The 20,721-nt window shown below is 34.0% G+C and overlaps 1 protein-coding gene across 11 annotated transcripts in view; it reads right to left on the bottom strand.

The window, feature by feature from the left end:
* The window catches only part of NOL4 (nucleolar protein 4), a 392,019-nt gene that overhangs the window by 232,028 nt on the left and 139,270 nt on the right, over positions 1-20,721 (bottom strand). The window lies entirely within an intron of this gene.

Genomic DNA, 20,721 nt, shown 5'->3' with positions numbered 1-20,721 from the left:
GACTTTTAAAAATAGAATAATGTATTCAATTTTACTCAAATGTCCAACTTTTTTGTATATCAAAATAAAAATAGGCAAGTATATGGAAAATATGTCTATAGCTATTGTCACAGAAGAAAGCCACTTGGACTTTTATACAAGCAGATAGAAAGCCATGGTGCATATTCATGTAAGAAACTACCTATATACAGAATAAAATGTTTTGAATATTTGAAGTAAATGCAAATCCCAAACCAAAAAGATTGCTAATATACAGAACTGATTAGACATTTTCAAATTTGTCATATATAATAGCAGTAATCATTCAATCAACTTTACATCATAGAATTACAGGAGAATTTACCTATGAACGCTATATTGTCTTTTCTATTAGCATTGAACGCTTGCTTCTGAATAGGTAGAGAAGAGTGATTTACCTTTGATATTTTTTACATCACACTCATTCCTCAATCACTCATTGTTGGGTGAGGTACAGATGAAAGAAGAAAAACTGAACTCAAATGAAGTAAATGGAGAAGAGAAACCATAGCTCTCTCTTGACTTGATCCAACATGAGTGATCAGACTATGGGAAATAAAGCTGAATGGACAGCAGCCCTGAAAGCAGCCGCAGCAATGTAGAAGCACTAAGCCAAAGGCCTCAATACAAGTACTCCCTTATAGGAATATGTGTTGGGCAAATATCTTGCTTTTCCAAAATAAATTAGGTGGAATTAAGTCTTTATCATCCCATTACTTAATACCCACTAATTATCTTATTTTCCCCTTCCATTTGCGCTCCATCTTACCCCTAAAATTCATGTTTAAGGGACTATAATTAATCAAAATTATTTAATAAAAATTTTGAAATCTCTGACAATAGAAATTGCAATGTAGAAGAATAAATATTCAGTATTAAAATGAAGTACATGAGGCTTTCACTATTGTACTTAAAATATGTTATTGGACACAAGTCCGCACTTCAAATCTGAGCTTTCCTATCTGTTAAATGAACATAACCAACCCTCTGTTGATCTTAAAGAATTTTTGTTAGGACCAAATAAAATAATGTTGGTACATTCTCTTTATAAATCATTTTGTGAAACAAAAATATAAATAAACATTATTGCTTCCAGATATTATGTGCTGCTTTATTGTTATATGATAATAATAAATATATAAACTATATCAGTAGTATATCACTGACTATTACATTAAAGATAGATTATTTTCTCTCAAGGTGATATTATATTGCTTAAAAGGAACACATCCTAGGAGTTCTACAAAAGTGCTTTTATTATGATTACACTACTCCAGAGAAAACAATTAATTCTATTTATGCCACTGGAAGCTGACATTTATTTTTCCTTGCCACACACTGACTGGTATAATTGAGTGGTTCTGTGTTTAGAAATAATTAACAATTATGAGACACAAAGACCATCGTATGAAATCAAATATAACCTACAGAATACAATCGGCACATTGTCGCTTATGAAACACAAAGCATTTTGACTCGTTTATCAGTGCAAGGTGAGCATTACTGAAAGATAGAATGAGTCCAAGGAAAGTGAAGCAGGGACCACAGGACTAAACAATCTATCCTAAGCCAAGTTTTCTTATTTGCTGAAATTTAATGAAGCAGGTCAAGGAACAAAGAAAAATGAAAGCTACAACAAAGGATTGTCATCAATTACCCTACGCAAATAATACTGCAGTTGTACTCGTTGTATTGTCTGAGATTGTATATAGCCTCAGAGCACATGTCCTTTTCCTCCTCCACATTTACTACAACATTATAAAAACCTTGGGCCCCATACCTGCCATTCAGAAGTTCGTCTGAAATAGTATCAGATAAATTGCAGAATCTACATCTAATCATTAAAAAGGGGGAACGGTTCTTTAAGGATCACATACTACAGTAGTTTATCCTGATAGATGACCATGCACTCCAAGTTATGAAATGTCAATTTATGCTTGTAGACTATTATTGTTATGAAAACTACCTTTGAAATTCTAAAATGATAAACAAATATGTAGTAGTTAATAGTAGTACCCTCTGTGACACATAATTCAGTTGTATTGTTACAGCAATATAAGTCAATCATTACCCAAAGTTCTGCGGTTTGTCTTTATGTATCATTAATATCCCCAAAATTGATGAAGTTGACTTAAGTCTTCCAAATCTTACAAGTATGTTCTATATTTTCTATCCAAAGGGGCTTACTGTGATTACTGTAATGCATAAAAATTTAAAAAAACCATGAGTTTTATTCCCTGTGGTATTTTTTAACACACACACACACACACACACACACACACACACACACACACACCCCTACCTCATATGTATCCTGATTTTATGCCAAAAAAGAAAAATATACAATATTTACTTGTATAATCTATAGAAAAAATCCATAGAAAGTTTTGTGGTTTTATTAAACCAATTCAATAAAAACAGGCAGTCAACTTGAATAAAAAGGGTTATTTAGATAATGATATCGCTACATCCTTTAGCAGAGAAAGGAGCTTAGTCTTATTTAGAAACTAGCATAGAAATCCAGCCCAGAAATGATAGCAAATGCTTGAAAGAGAACACACACATATAATTTAGTTTATTCTCTCAAGTATCCCCAGTCATCTCATAAACTCATTTGATTATGTAACTTTGACACTTAATATTTATTAATTTTCTCTGGAGGTTAAAATGTTAAAGTAACTAAGAACCAATAAGAGCTTATTAATCCTCACATAAACTGATTTCCATTACCCTTTCGGTTAAATGCATCCTCCCTACATGCCTATTGAAGTTAAAATGATGTCACAGTGCATTCTAAAATTTAGAGACCAAAAGAGAGAAATATTAAGTATTGTAAAAGTAACTACCCAATAATTTCATGTAAAGCAATGTTTCGTTTTTTGAGGCTAAAATGCAGAATTTTTTAAATCAATTGTGCTACTAGTAAGGATTCTGGCATGCAAATGAGTCCCACCCCACACAAAACATTTTTTTAATGGATTTCTCTGCCATTATATTACAAAATGCACAGAAATTGTAGTGAAGCTTCATTTTATTATTATAAACCTCATGCAAATCTATGTCTACTCACTAGTACATAGTACAATAACTTTTAAAACTTTGAATAATCTATTAACTACATAGTCTCATTACAGGCACATAACAACTTTTGATAAGAGATTAAGTGCTAAGTAATTGATTTCTAAGAATTTTCAGAACACTTGTTTCTTTGGTTCAGCTGAGGACTTCGGCTGAATATTAGAGATTTTTATCTATAATAAAAAGGAAGTTGAAATTTCAAATCTTTGCCATTAAATAGCATATAGTTATTACACTTTAAGAGGTTTTAAATATCTATACAGCTTTTCAAAACATAACCATTACGAGTTTGACTTGGGAATTGCTAATCTCAAAAAATATAAGCATGTTCACAGGATCGATTTCAGGTATATATTCTAACAACAAAAATAATAGTTTAAATTTGTTTTGGGAATTTATATGCAGTGATTCAAAGTAATTTCTGTGTAAATTTTTAAAAAATATGTATAAATAATTTAGAAGGCAAACTTGAAGTATCATTTTCTTTTCTGCAAAGTTATATTGTAAAACAGTCATTCTTTATTACATATGATTCATTCACTTGAGAATTATCAAACAACTCTCAAGAGATGTTATCATTTTATTACATTAAAATAGAAAGTTTCTTATTTCCATTCTTAAATTGTGAGCAGTTACTCTTTTCTTTGTGTTCAATTATTTAAGAGTCTTCACAACTGCTTAAAATATTACTGTAATATACCCTTAAATTTGCTATGAAGAGAAAATATTTTTGGAGCTCTGTTACAAACAATATTGAACTATTTACATAGAATTGAATGTTTAAACTTTATTTACACTATACAACCCAACCTTTCAAAGCAGCATGTAGTGGCTAGTAGAAAGCTTGCATGTCAAATCAGTACTAAAGTATTCCAAAATTCTCTATGAAACAAAATATTTTAATTTATTATATTTGAAAAGTTTCTTATTTACAAAGCTTTTTTTCTAAAAAAATAAAAAATAAAAACAAAAAAACTGAAGTATAAGTGTATGTTCCTTTCTTAACATTTAACCTTTGTTCAAGAAAATTGTGTTTGCTTTTTCTATTCTATCTGTAACAATAATGCTAAAACCCTCTATGTAATTAATGAAAAAGATTAATCAGAAAGCAGTCAGGGGTTACTATAAAACAAAGAAGCCTCTTCATTTTTAGACTCAAGTTGGTAATACAACTCAACAGCCAAGTAATAAGAGGGAATCCTCCCTAACTCATTTTATGAGGCCAACATCATCCTCATACCAAAGCCTGACAGAGGTGCAACAAAAAACAGAGAATTTTAGACCAATATCCCTGATGAACATTGATGCAAAAATCCTCAATAAAACACTGGCAAACCAAATCCTGCAGCACATCAAAAAGCTTATCCACCATGATCAAGTGAGCTTCATCCCTGGGATGCAAGGCTGGTTCAATATACGCAAATCAATAAATATAATCCAGCATACAAACAGAACCAAAGACAAAAACCACATGATTATCTCAATAGATGCAGAAAAGGCCTTTGACAAAATTCAACAGCCCTTCATGCTAAAAACGCTCAATAAATTCGGTATGGATGGAATGTATCTCAAAATAATAAGAGCTATTTATGACAAACCCACAGCCAATATCATACTGAATGGGCAAAAACTGGAAGCATTCCCTTTGAAAACTGACACAAGACAGAGATGCCCTCTCTCACCACTCCTGTTCAACATAGTGTTGGAAGTTCTGGCTAGGGCAATCAGGCAAGAGAAAGAAATTAAGGGTATTCAGTTAGGAAAACAAGAAGTCAAATTGTCCCTGTTTGCAGACGACATGATTGTATATTTAGAAAATCCCATTGTCTCAGCCCAAAATCTCCTTAAACTGATAAGCAACTTCAGCAAAGTCTCAGGATACAAAATCAATGTGCAAAAATCACAAGTATTCTTATACACCAGTAACAGACAAACAGAGAGCCAAATCATGAATGAACTCCCATTCACAATAGCTTCAAAAAGAATAAAATACCTAGGAATTCAACTTACAAGGGATGTGAAGGACCTCTTCAAGGAGAACTACAAACCACTGCTCAGTGAAATAAAAGAGGATACAAACAAATGGAAGAACATACCATGCTCATGGATAGGAAGAATCAATATTGTGAAAACGGCCATACTGCCCAAGGTAATTTATAGATTCAATGCCATCCCCATTAAGCTACCAATGAGTTTCTTCACAGAATTGGAAAAAACTGCTTTAATGTTCATATGGAACCAAAAAAGACCCCGCATTGCCAAGACAATCCTAAGCCAAAAGAACAAAGCTGGAGGCATCACGCTACCTGACTTCAAACCATACTACAAGGCTACAGTAACCAAAACAGCATGGTACTGGTACCAAAACAGAGATATAGACCAAAGGAACAGAACAGAGCCCTCAGAAATAATACCACACATCTACAGCCATCTGATCTTTGACAAACCTGACAAAAACAAGAAATGGGGAAAGGATTCCCTATTTAATAAATGGTGCTGGGAAAATTGGCTAGCCATAAGTAGAAAGCTGAAACTGGATCCTTTCCTTCCTCCTTATATGAAAATTAATTCAAGATGGATTAGAGACCTAAATGTTAGACCTAAAACCATAAAAAGCCTAGAAGAAAACCTAGGTAATACCATTCAGGACATAGGCATGGGCAAGGACTTCATGTCTAAAACACCAAAAACAACGGCAACAAAAGCCAAAATTGACAAATGGGATCTAATTAAACTAAAGAGCTTCTGCACAGCAAAAGAAACTACCATCAGAGTGAACAGGCAACGTACAGAATGGGAGAAAATTTTTGCAAGCTACTCATCTGACAAAGGGCTAATATCCAGAACCTATAAAGAACTGAATCAAATGTACAAGAAAAAAACACACAACCCTATCAAAAAGTGGGCAAAGAATATGAACAGACACTTCTCAAAAGAAGACATTCACACAGCCAACAGACACATGAAAAAATACTCATCATCACTGGCCATCAGAGAAATGCAAATCAAAACCACAATGAGATACAATCTCACACCAGTTAGAATGGCAATCATTAAAAAATCAGGAAACAACAGGTGCTGGAGAGGATGTGGAGAAATAGGAACACTTTTACACTGTTGGTGGGACTGTAAACTAGTTCAACCATTGTGGAAGACAGTGTGGCGATTTCTCAAGGATCTAGAATTAGAAATACCATTTGACCCAGCCATTCCATTACTGGGGATATACCCAAAGGATTATAAGTCATGCTGCTATAAAAACACATGTATACGTATGTTTGTCGTGGCACTATTCACAATAGCAAAGACTTGGAATCAACCCAAATGTCCATCAGTGACAGACTGGATTAAGAAAATGTGGCACATATACACCATGGAATACTAGGCAGCCATAAAAAAGGATGAGTTTGTGTCCTTTGTAGGGACATGGATGCAGCTGGAAACCATCATTCTCAGCAAACTATCGCAAGAACAGAAAACCAAATACCGCATGTTCTCACTCATAGGTGGGAATCGAACAATGAGATCACTTGGACACAGGAAGGGGAACATCACACACCGGGTCCTATTGTGGGGAGAGGGTAGGGGGTAGGGCTAGCATTAGGAGATATACCTAATGTAAATGATGAGTTAATGGGTGTAGCACACCAACATGGCACATGTATACATATGTAACAAACATGCACGTTGTGCACATGTACCCTAGAACTTAAAGTATTAAAAAAAAAAAAAAAAAGAAACACCCACTAATGTATTAACACATTTTGAAATACCTTTATATGTCAGGCATAATTCTATGGATAAAGCATAAAGAAAATAGAAAATATATTTTTTCATCCTACTTATATTCCAATGGGAGAAGAAGAAAATAAACAAAATACTAAAGTAAGTTATACAGATAGAAGAAAAGATGTGTTACAGAGAAAATTAAATGGAGGCGGTGTATGGTGTTTGCAATTTAAAGAAAGTGGTCATAGAAGATTTCACGTGGAATATTATATTTGAGCAAACTCTTGAAAAAGGCAATGGGGCAAGAAATGTAGTAGATAAAAGAATTTTAGGCAGAAGTACCAATGATCAAAAAGAACTCCGAAGTCAGTGTATTCCTGGCATGTTTGAGGAGCAGCAAGGAGGCTGTTGTAGCTATGCCATTTACAGGACTTTAAATTTTACACTAAGAGATGAGAAACCCTGAAAGGGCTTTGAGTAAAAGAGGTATGTGATCTGACTCCAGTCTTAAAAGAATCATCAGGCTAAGAATCTACTGTAGGATAGGAGAAAATACAAGAGTAGAAGCAAGGAGATCAGGTATGAGCCTACTTTAATAAACCAGGCAGATGATGGGATGGTTTGGACTAGGGTAGAGACTTGAAAGTGGAGAAAAGTGCTCAGATTCTAGGTACGTTATGAAAGCAGAAGGAACAAACATAAGAGTTTTCTGATGGACAGAATGATATGTACTCCAGAAAAAAGGGAGTTATAAATCCAAGTGTTTTGGTCTGAGCATCTGGGAGGATGGAGTTGCCTTTGAGATGGAAAGGATTGCAGGTGGAGTAGGTTTTACTTTATTGTATTTATTTATTTAGTGAAATAGATAAGCTCAGTTTGGGATGTATTGTTTTGTGTCTGAATGGCACCGTCAAATAGACCGTTGGGTATATAAGCCTGGTTGCAGGGGGTGGGTCTGGTTTGGAGATATTAACATGAGTCATCAGTGCATAGGCAGTAAAGATGTGCCTAGGCAATATCATCAAGAGAGTGATTGCATATAACAAACAGGAAAACTATCCAAAGATGAAGCCACAAGGCACTGCAAAGTAAAGAGATGGGAGAAATGAGAAAAAAATTAAGAAAGAAAATGAGAAAGAAAAGCCAGTGAGGTGGGAGGAAAATTAGGAGGTGAGCAAAGAGCCTCTTAGGCTTCCATACATGAAGTGGGCATTACTGTGCATGAATAATGGACTAGCAGACCTGCTAGAGAGGCAGAGGCTTTGCAGAGCTGGGGGAATCAGCCAAGACTAGGTGACAGTTTGGTGTGGCAGAATGGTTAAAAAATGGAAAATAGTCCCAAATATAAACACAAATATCTTAGTGTGTCAACTAATTCTCCTTCATCCCTAAATTGCAACCTGAAAACAGCAGCAGTGAAGGAGGGCCAATGCAAGGAGAATTGCTTATTTTTCTTTTTTTTTTTTTTGAGACAGAGTCTCACTCTGTTGCCAGGCTGGAGTGCAGTGGCATGAGCTCGGCTCACTGCAACCTCTAACTCCCTGGTTCAAGCGATTCTCCTGCCTCAGCCTCCTGAGTAGCTGGGATTACAGGCATGTGCCTCCACGCCCAGCTAATTTTTGCATGTTTAGTAGAGATAGGGTTTCACCATCTTGGCCAGGATGGTCTCGATCTCCTGACCTCGTGATCCACCCGCCTTAGCCTCCCAAAGTGTTGGGATTACACGCGTCAGCCACCGCGCCTGGCCGAGAATTGCTTATTTCTAAGCATCCTCACAGTAACTGTAGTCCAAAACCTTTTCCAATTTAAACTAAATAGTGAATAAACATATCTGGAATTGCAATACAACTTCCTCTCAGTTCAAGTACTGACTAGATTTAAAAAGCTGTGTCGGGGAGATTAGAGGTTTGGCAAATCAAAGACAAACTCAATATTATTAAAACTATGGTGAAAGAAAAGGGATTTATTATCTGGGAAATAAATACTATAAAATATTATTATTTAATCATTATTTTATAGCAATACTCAGAATACAATAAAGCTCTAAAAGATACATGAAGGAAAAATGTATCCATAATAAAGGTAAAGCAAAATAAACAGAATAAGACCCATGGATAATTCAGTTATTGAAATTAACATGTCTGGGCTTTAAAATAACCATTACTGATGTGTGAAACAATTTACAGCAAAAGATGGATATAGTAGATTAAATAATGGGATATTTAATTGGAAAATTAGAAACTCTAAGAAAACACCAAATGGAAATTATGGAGTTGGAAAAAAAAGTGTCTGAAATTAAAATTCATTGGATCACTTTTACAAAAGATTGAACATGGGGAAAGAATGAATAAGCGGATTTAAAATCAAGTGAAAAGAAATTATCTAAACTAAAATATGAGAAAAAAGATTGTAAAACCAAGCAGAAAACAGATGGTCAGTGACCTGTGACACAAACTTCAAAAATATACATACAACTATGTAATTAGAATCTCAAAAGAGGAGATGAGAGAAAATAAGACTGAAAATTTCTAGAAAGAAAACTGAAAAATTAACAAAACTAACAAAAAATATCAACCCATAGATCTACAAAGGTCAACAAACACTAAGCAGAATTTATTTTTAAATGCAGTTAGGCATATCATAGGCACACTGATGAAAACCAAAGAGAAAATAAAATTTTAAAAGAAGAAAGACAAAATGAACATGACTGAGAGACTAAATATACAAACGGATAGCGCCATTTCAATTACAAAATGGAGTTTCAATCTACAGTCTGCAGCAATCAGTCCAGAAGACCAATCCATTATCCACAGTAACCAGCTCAGGAAGCCAGCTTACTTTCCACATCAGACTTGTATGAAGTCAGACCACTATCTCTAGCAACCATTTCACAAAATCAAACAAAAACATCTGAAATAATTGGTCCCAAATGGCTAAGACTCGATTAATAACAGACAGATCTCCTAATTTTAGTCCTGCCTCCAACTTAGGACCAACCAGAGAAAGTCCCATGCATCCCTAACTAATCATGTAAGATACCCCAGTTCTAGGTAGCCCACCTCCAGCTTCCCTATGCCAACAGTCTTCAATTACAGCGTACCTGCAGCCTTGCCTTTTTTTACACTATAGTTTCACCACATCTCTACCTGCCTTTCAGTCTCTGCCAAATGAAAGTATGATGGTGGCTGACTCCCTTGTTATACCAAACCCTGACTAAACAGACTTTGCCTCTTCTCATCTAGTTGATCTTCATTTATTTCCACATAATATAGAGAGGAACAACAATAAGAATGATGGCTGACTGCACATAAACAATTTAAGCCAGAACATAAAGGAACACAACCTTTAAAGTACTCGGAAAACATATTCACAGTGTAGAGTTATACAGTCAGTGAAAACATCCTTTAAAAGTAAGTGTAAAATAAAGACATATCCCATAAACAGTGGCTGAGATAATTTGTCACTAGTAGAAGCTGCACTGTAAGACATGATAAGGTAGATTTTTCAGTATGAAGAAAAATGATTTCAGAAAGAAACATAGCTTAAAAGAAAGCTGAAAGAAATAATAAATACATAGGAATATAAAAGATTCTTTATGCTTCTTACTCTCTGTAAAAGGCTGTTATAAGCAAAAATAACAATATAAACATGAATTTTATAATTTATGAAGAAGTGTAATACATGAAATCAGTAACACAAAGAACAAAGGAAACAACTGGAAATATATGATTTTAAAATACTTACATTAAAATAAAATGGTGTGGTCAGTGGGTACAAAGGTACAGTTAGGAGAAATAAGTTCTGGTGTTCTATAGCATAGCAAGGGTGACAATAGTAAACAATAGTGTATATCTCAAGGTAACCAAAAGAGAAGCTTCTGAGTGTTCTCACTACAAAGAAATGATAAATGTTTTAGGCAATGGATATGCCAAAAAACATGATTTGATCATTACACAATGTATACATGTATCAACATTTATATTGTACCCAATAAATACATACAAAGATTATGTGTTCATTTAAAACAAAATAGTGACCAAAGCTATCTTAGTAAACAAAAAGTAAAACAATACGGTGAAGTATGAATTCAAAACATGCTATAATACAGATATATTGAAATTCCCAGACAACTGCTAAAAGAAATAGTTTAAAATACTCCTATTAAAAGGCAGAGATTGTCAGGCTGAAGATATACACAAATAGACACACACACACACACACACACACACACACACACACACGATCCCTGACTTACGATGGTTCAGTTTATAACGTTTTAACTTTGCAGAGGTATGAAAGTGCGGCAGATTCAGTAGAAATCATACTTTCAGTATCTATACAACTATTCTCTTTTTAACTTTCAGTAGATTATTCAATAAATTACATGAGATACTCAACACCTTATTATCAAATAGGCCTTGCATTAGATGATTTTGACCAGCCGTAGACTAATATAAGTGAATGTAAGTGTTCTGAGCACTTTTAAGCTAGACTAAGTTAAACTACGATGTTCGTTAGGTTAGGTGTATTAAATGCATTTTTCACTTATAATATTTTCAATTTATGACGGGTTTATTGAGATGTAACACATCATAAGACAAGGAGCATCTATATATGTATATTAGGCACTTAAGGGGGGAAGATGTACCTAACTATATGATAACCTACACAGCTATATTTTAAATATTACAAAACAGTTTAAAGATAAAATGAAAGGGGCCGAGTGTGGTGGCTCACGCCTATAATCCCAGGACTTTGGGAGGCCGAGGCAGGTGGATCACCTGAGGTCAGCAGTTTGAGACAAGCCTGACCAACATGGTGAAGCCACATCTCTACTAAAAATACAAAAATTAGCCGGGTATGGTGGTGGGCACCTGCAATCCCAGCTACTCAAGAGGCTGAGGCAGGAGATTCGCTTGAACCTGTGAGGCAGAGGTTGCAGTGAGCTGAGACTGCACCATTGCACTCCAGCCTAGGTGACACGGCAAGACTCCATCTCAAAAAACAAACAAACAAACAAACACACAAAGATAAAATGACAGACAAAGGCACACTATTCAAACCCTAACCATAAAAAGATTGTTGTGGCTATATTCGCATCAGACAAAGCAGATTTCAGGACAAAATGTACCAGAGATATTCAGGGACATCCCATAAAGACCAATGGGTCAATTTAATAGGAAAACATAATTTTAAATGTGTATGCTAGTAATAACAGAACTTCAGTATACATGAAGCAAAAATTGAGAGAACTAAAGAGAAGTAGATAAATGCACAATCATAGTTTGAGATTTTAACATGTCTTCATGGGAAATTAATAGACCAAGTAGATGAAAAAAAGAAAAAGACTATATATTTGAATGACACTATCAGTCAAGTTGACTTAGTTTGCATTAACAGAATACCACACAAAACAACTGTGTAATACTTCTTATTTTCATGTGCATATGAACATGTACCAAGTCAGGTCATGTGCTGGACCATAGAGGAAGTTACAAAAAATTTTAAACTACTTAAATGCCTTTGTCTGTCAATTTTATTTTTAACCTGTTTTTTATATATATATAGAAGATAATATTAAATATTTAAAAAACAAATATTTGGAAATTGAACACCAACTTCTAAATAATCTATTGGTTAAGTAAGAAATCACAAAAAAATGTAAAATATTTTTATTTAAATTAACATGAAAACAAAATGTATCAAAACATGTGTAAGGAAGTTAAAGTTGTGCTTAGAAAGAAATATAGAGTTTTATATGCCTGTATTAGCTATGAGGAGTTTAAAATTAAATAGCCAGAGACAAAAAAATTAAATGCAAACTAACAGAATGAAGTAAATCATAAGTTAATAAGTATGAAGTCAATTAAATACAAAACATACAAAATATAGAGAAAGCACAATATAGCTAGAAGTTCACTTGTGATAATATTAATAAAATTAATAACCCCTTGAAGTAACCAATCAGGAAAATAATAAAAAGAAAAATACATGAATTACCATCATCAGGAATGAAAGGTGATATGACTACACACTCTACAGAAATTCACAGGATAATAAAGTGTTATTCTGAACACTTTAAGCCAATAAATTCACCAAATTAGATAAAATAGAGAAGTGACAGTCATCTTTTGGTCTCTGTGGGGGAATTGGTACTCCCATGGATATCCCGAAATCCATAGATGTTTCAATCTCTTACATAAAATGATGTAGTATTTGCATATAACCTATGCACATCTCCAGTATACTTTAAATCATCTCTAGCTTACTTAAAATGCCTAATACAATGCAAATGCTGTATGAATAGTTGTTATATTATATTGTTTAGGGAATAATGACACAGAAAATGAGTCTGTACATGTTCAGTATACAGACAATCATTTCTTTCTTAATAAATATTTTCCATCTGCAGTTGGTTGAATCCATGGAATGTGGAACCCAAGAATGAAGAGGCCTGAATAATTTTGAAACACACTTGTGACAAAAGGGAACAGTAAATATAAATAGCATTGTATATATTAAGTAGTGAAGCTACAAAATAATAGGACATAGTAAAGGAATCAAATAAAAAACTAAGCATTTGTTTCTTTCAGAGGAGAAAAAAACAATAGGAAAACTTTTATAGGAAAGAAGACACAGTCATCTATGGACAACATTTACATAGCCAAAGCAATGTAAAATTAAATAATGTCTAACTAAGAAATGTAGTATGACTAAATTGGGAGGATAGGGGAGAAAGAATGGGTGAGTGCTATAAAAAGCCAAGATATAATGTCTAACTAAGGAAAAAAATCAAGAAATAGCAAAAAAAAGAAGTTACTTATAAATATATTTGAAAATGAGAGGAAACAGCTAAAATATTTCAAGTAATTACTTTTGTAGAATAAGAAAAGGGGAGAATAGTCAAAGAATTGTATTTTTTAATATTTATATTTTTGGAATATTTTGGTAATATTTAAAGTTATAAATCTCAAATAATTGGATTTTTCAATATTCATATTTTTAATATTACATATTAATATCTGAAATTATAAATTATTTATATGCATTAACTTTATTAAAACTTAAATTAACAATGATATAAGCTTAGTATAGAATTTTTGAAAAATACAAAAAGTCTAAAGAAAAGAAAAATCATATTTAATATATTTTAGAGATAACACTCTTCATATTGTTGCGGTATTATATATAATATTGTGTAATAAACACAAATAAAAAATACATGTCCTAAGAAATCTGCAAATTTTTATATTGTTTTACTTAACTGATAACATTTTGAATTGTCAGTTTTTATAGTAGCCATTTTTTATGCTCATCTAATTTTATAAGCAATATTTCACAAATCATGAAACTAATGCAAGCACAAAGAATAATAAAAATGTGTTTTACAATAGGGAAGAGGAATAAGTTTCATAGCCCAAGGAAGATGATATTTCACAGGTACCAAGAAGTAAGGGAATATTAGCGCACAGTGTAATAAACAGATAGATACTTTTTTGGACTTTTCTCTTCTGGTTATCAAACAATTTTAATAAAAATGGTTCTTAAGAGAATAAAGTAATATTTCTATTATTGTTCCAATACCAAACAGCTTTAATTTTCTATACTTCCTCTTATATATAGGGTTTTAATGGTTTAGCTTATATTATATAACTGGCTTTTATACTCATTAAGTCATTAAGACTTCAGTTAACAAAGTATCTTTTGTCTGACTTGTTTATTGCAATAGCCCTGGCAATAAACAAATGTCTGGCTCACAGTAAGTACTTAATAATTAAGAAATGGTTGAACTATTTTAAAACTCAGTATATTAACAACTGTCTCCTCAATCATATTTATGAAATTTTTGAAATGCTTCCAGGAGTGAAAAACTTCTTCATACATTATACAGGTTGAGTATCCCTTATTTGAAATGCTTGGGACAACAATTGTTTCAAATTTCACATTTTTTTTTCAGATTTTGGAATATTTGCAAATATATAATGAATTATCTTGGGGGTGGAACCCAAGTCCAAACACGAAATTCACTTATGTTTTATATATACATTGTACACAGAGCCTGAAGGTAACTTTACCCCACATTCTAAATAATTTTTTGCATGAAACTTTTATGTACATTGAACAATTTTATTAACCTTTGTGGGGACGTGTGAGAGAATCTAGGAGTGTGCAGAAAATATATATTGCCACTGAATAGAGCCAAAGATCTTTTTTCCCCTGAGAATACTGAATAAATTTGTGTTGGGTGCATGCATTTTGACTGTGATTTGTCATATGAGGTCAGGTTTGGAATTTTCTACTTGTGGCATCATGTTGGCACTCAAAAATTTCAGATTTTTGAGCATTTTGGGTTTCAGATTTTTGGATTAGGAATGTTCAACCTGTATCATGTTTATCACAGTTGAAGAAAGGTGGGGAGAGACTATACTCCAACTAAATCTTACTACAAGTCATGACATTAGAGATATAGTTAAGGTGACGCAAAATTATGAAAAGTCAAAACATATTCTCTTTTAGTGTTCTTCCTTCTCCAATCTGAAAAGTTTTCACATGGATAACTGTTAAAGCTGGAAGATGAGTACATTCATATATTCTAGTACTTTCTCTGAATGCATTTGAATTTTTTTATATGAATTGTATGTGAAATATATTTATTTCCATAAAAGCAGAAAATGACCTCTAAGTTCCTGCAGAGCCTTCCCAGTTACGAATTGGTCATTTCATTTTAGGTGTTTATTTATAATTGCAAAGGCTTTATTTTTTTTGAGGGGGAAGTATAAAATTTTTATAAGAGAGAAAATAAAAGAAGTTTCAGATCCCCAAGTTAAGATGGTAAAAATTTAAATACTATCATAGGTGAATGAGAGACACTTTAATAGAGGACAGCCAATAACATAGAGTATATCTGTGAGTAAACTACAGAAGGGCTGGGTATTTACAAAAGGTGTTTCCTCTCGTCAGATGAATTATGAAAAGGTTCCCTCTCCCCTACACAAATGCAGCTTCCCGCTAGCAAAGTTGGCTTGGCAAAACAGAACATGACCTAGAATGAGCCTCCACTTTCTCCATGGTTAGTAGCTTTGTAGTGTGCACAAACTTTATCACTGTATTACACCCATACACAGTGGCCAGGAGGAACCATTTCTGAGATCCTCCAAATCCCTCACATTTGCAGTAGCCTATTCTACTTACTCCAAAGTTCATCCTGGATAGTGTAAAATATGATTATCTAACAATATATGACAAAAAATACTGCCCATTAACTGGACTGCGCAAAAGTTACCCTTAGACCTGAGAGAATGATGAAAATGATATTCCTACTAAGTTTTGAAAGCTGGCACTGTTCAAATTACTGCAGTTGCAGGAGACCCTCAGATTGGAGGGTGTTTCTTAGTGATTCAAATGTCACCTGAGCCCCACTCCAAGAAGAGAAGTCACTTGAATAATTTTTACTGAACTCCCCTATGCAGCCGAGTTCAAAGATGGGCTCCTTAATTCCTTCACATAGATTCGAGTCACTACCTTCTTTTATGTAAAAGAATGCACAATGGTAAATCATATTGAATAGCAAAGTAACAGTTAATACTTCCAGAATTCTTAGACACAAATTTTCTACAAAATCATTGCTAGTAACATTTATTTCTAATAAAGTAGAAAGCATCTCTTTTAAGCAACATGACTGATAAACATGAGTCTTTAAATGATGAACTCTCTGCTTATATTTGATCTGCACACACATCTACAAACTCCCAGGGGTGCATTCACAAGTTAGCATGAAAATGTCTAACACCAGGAAGGAAATTCTGGCCTTAGAAAGAAACGGGGCTAGGCATGGTGGTTCACACCTATAATCCCAGCACTTTGGAAGGCTGAAGTGGGCGGATCACTTGGGTCCAGGAGTTTGAGACTAGCCTGGGCAACACGGTGAAACCTGGTCTCTACAAAAACAAAACAAATAGCTGGGCATGATGGCATATCCCTGTGGGCCCAGCTACCTGGGAGGCTGAGGTGGAAGGATCATCTGAACCCCGGTGGTTGAGGCTGCAGTGAGCCATGATCATGCTACTGCACTCCAGCCTGGGCGACAGAATGAGACTGTCTCAAAAAACAAAACAAAACAATACAAAACGAATCAAATGGAACTCACATTATCTACTGAATTAAAATCAAGACAAACATTTCTTTTTTAATAATGCGTTCATATGTCTATACATATACGCATACACACACATATATATACACACACACAATCACACACACACATAAAAATGTGTATACATCCACACACATGCATGTATACATATGTATACATATTTAAAGTACTTAATTCCCACAAAGCACTTAAAGATTGACTTTAAATATAAGTCATGATATAGTATTTAAACATGACATGCAAGGATAACAAAATAAACTTAAAACCAACCAAAGATCCTAATTTTAAGTGGAATTAAAGTCTACAGAATAAAAAATACACAAAACACAGGAGAAAATTAACTTTCATTCATATGAAATAATTAATTTAAAATATTTGTAGAAAGGAAATGTATTGACAGAAATTTGATATCAGTAGACCTCTAGTGGTTATTAGAGTAATTGATAATTTTACTACTCTCCACTATTACTTTCTCTGACCTAAAACAGTTTTCAAATGTGCCAAAATGTTATCTCCCATGGCAATACCACAAACAGTAACCTACTCATCCATGTATTTGGAAAACAAAGCAAAACAATTAGACTAACTGAATAAGCCAACCACAAACTAACAAATAAAATAATTTTTACACCTAAAAAAAGTCCTTATACATGTCTTAATTTTAGAAATTCACTTTTCTCATCATAAAATTTCCATGAACTGAAAGAGAAATCCAATGCATATCTATATGTTATTTTCTCCCATTTTTAGATAATTGAAATATGTTGGCATTTTCTTGATGTCAAGATGTTTTAATCAAAATTTAAATATGTGAGCTATAAATAAATACTTATATTTATCTTTACATTAGAATGAAGTGAATGTTAGTTTCAGAGAATGGTAGTAATAACCCTATCAACATTGGTCAGATCACAGAAATTTGTTTTAGGGAGACATAAATTGTGTCTGAAGTGAATTCCCTTCTTTTAAATTTAAGTAATTGTTATTGAAGGATGACTTTTCACCTTTATTAGTAAAGACAATTGTCAAAAGGTAAAGGATGTCTTTAAGCAATGCCATTCCTGATGTGAAACTAGATGTCATGGGCATAAAAATTACCCCCATAGGATAATGATGGACAACCTCAACGCCATCACTTCAACAGATTGATTGCTTCTCACAAGGAACAATACATTTTGTTCCTACAAATCATCAAATCATTTCAAAAGGGGAAGTGTAGGAGAAGATAAAACATTTAATAATTCATATTCGAGATAACTTACTGGTGTATCTATAATGACAAGCCAATATGAAAGCAATAATTCAATAATTACTTACATGGGAACAAAATACTATATCCAGCAAACACAGTTTTAAAATGTTTTGCTCTAGAGAAGGAATTTTAAAACGCCTCGTGACCACTTATAAAAGAACATAGGTACATAATAAACATAATATCCAATTAACCACAAGGTATTGAAAAAGGAGAGACATTTTTCAGGATGATAAATTTAAGGTAGTTGTGAAGCTTTAGATATGGTAATTTCTGGCCTCTGCCCCAAACCTAAGGTTAGTGGTTATCACTAACACTTGCACTTCAGGTAGGACTGGCATTAATTCGCATGGTCATCAACTCAATTGTACAAAAATAGAAGACACTTTTTCCTTTTAATTGAATCTACTTTATTTGCCCCACTTCTGGTCAGGGAGGGAGACCTGGGCCAAATGAAGCTTGCTTCGCCAAGTAAAACTCAGTTTAGCCCACTAAAACTCAGTATCTTCTGTCAGGATTCTACTACCACCACTCCTTTCTCTCTAGGAACCTAAATAACAATATTTTGTGAGGCTTGGAAAGTGTGGGTTGGCAGAAAAAGGAGGCCAGGGTATTCTGCCCTAATTACCCCTAAGGAAGAATAACTTTCACATCATATGTCTATCATTGTTAAATCTGCTGCTGATGACCATGAACTTGTCAAGGCTTCCAGGTGACAGATTCAGGACTTCTGTGTCCCAATTAAGGAGATTCTCCCAGTTCACCAAACCTCCCAGCTGCTTCTCCCTGCCACTCCATCCTAGGCTGGAGTGTATATCTGTGAAATTTTCCTTTAGTATAAGTACCTAAATACCTCATGCCATTGTCACTGAACCCTTCAGGTGCCATGTTGGACAAATGAGGCTAGCAGTCTTCCTGACTACACCTTGAGTAATGAGACACACACTTGCTCTGATCTTGTGCCTTCAAGCATATACCAACTACCCTGCCACAGGGACCACATCCACTATGCTTTTCCCAATGAGCACTGCATCTTATCTCTCCAAATTGGTCTTTCCCACACACATATGATTGAACGATTAACTTCTTTTGAAGAAAAAAAAAAGTTCTTATGTAACTACGCATTCTTGTCCCTTCTATAATTTGTTCATTCAGACTTTCAGGTTTTTGCTTCTATTTAAAGCCAAGTTTTTATAATTCTATTCTTTGCCTGCATCTTGCAAGTAAAAGTCATGGTTTTAAATATATATGTCTATACTATTAATTTTAAAATATCTACTTAAGCACTCAAAAGCAAAGCAATTGATTGTTGCTTCTTTCTATACCAGACTTAGCCTAAGAGCTGTTCATTGGGAAAACCCTAAATTCTGCTTAAGGGAGATGTGGTAAGCAGAAGTAAAAGGCATTGAAAAACCAAGCATACATAATGCCAAAATATTGCCCTATAGTACCACAACAATTTACAAGCCATGAGGCCTTGACACATCCTATTGCTTCTGCCTTATGTGTTCCTGTGCCTTTTGTCACCTGTGAAGTGTCATTCATCCTCTGGATCTCTGTCCCTTACACTGAGAAGCATTTGCAACTCCTCCATCCTCAAGTCAAACTGTAGCCACTGCTAGACTTTCTCATAAGACTCCTCTTTAAGTTTGTAGTTATACATATAGTCCTATAGTTATCTAATGGCCTCACCCCTGCAACCAGATTACATATCAGCTGCAAGAGTATGGGCCTCTTCTATTGTGCACACTGCTGAATCTCCAGCCCTGCATATAGTTCTGGCACATAGTAGGTGGTCAATAACATTCTGGTGTAAATGACTTTATCATCTAATAAGTTCCTATAGATTCCAAGGTTAATAAGGCATATATTGCTCCTAATTGAAATGAAGGGTTCATAGGCTAACATGTAAAGCGGCATGCACCAGGGCACACAGATTATGTCACAGAACTGGTATCTAAACTTTGATACTGCGAAGGCTGGGCCACTGCTCTGTCCATTGTACCACATCCTTGTCCATCATATTCATCCTTTTTTAAGAGATGGGTTCTTGCTACATTGCCCAGGCTGGCCACAAACATCATCTTTAATAACAGTTTAGGATGTGCTTTATAAAGAAGTCTTAGAAAACACATATTTAACTGGGTAAAGCATCATTGTTAGTGGCAAAAAGAAGCACGGTTTAACGGAAAGAAAATAAAATGTAAGGTTTAGCTTTGAAATGGGAATAATGTGTGACATAAGATACTATTTTGATTGTTAAACTACATGATAGTCACTATTGTAATAGTACCTCAATTGGTTAAAAAAAAAAACAGTTTTCAAAGGAAAAAGCCAAAGTATCTAGTCTATCTGGAACTTATTTATAAAATTTTCATACCCAGAATAACATTCTGCAGTCTTCTTTTTAAGAAATTAGAAGATGGCCCTTTATCTATTGATGCAAATGCAGAAGCTGGCCTATTTACAGACTGGCTGGCTGACAAGCCTT

The sequence above is a fragment of the Chlorocebus sabaeus genome, chromosome 18 (genome assembly GCF_047675955.1).
Source record: "Chlorocebus sabaeus isolate Y175 chromosome 18, mChlSab1.0.hap1, whole genome shotgun sequence".
NCBI classification, from domain to species: domain Eukaryota; kingdom Metazoa; phylum Chordata; class Mammalia; order Primates; family Cercopithecidae; genus Chlorocebus; species Chlorocebus sabaeus.
The sequence above is the reverse complement of the archived record's forward strand: the minus strand, read 5'-3'. Positions and strand labels throughout refer to the sequence as shown.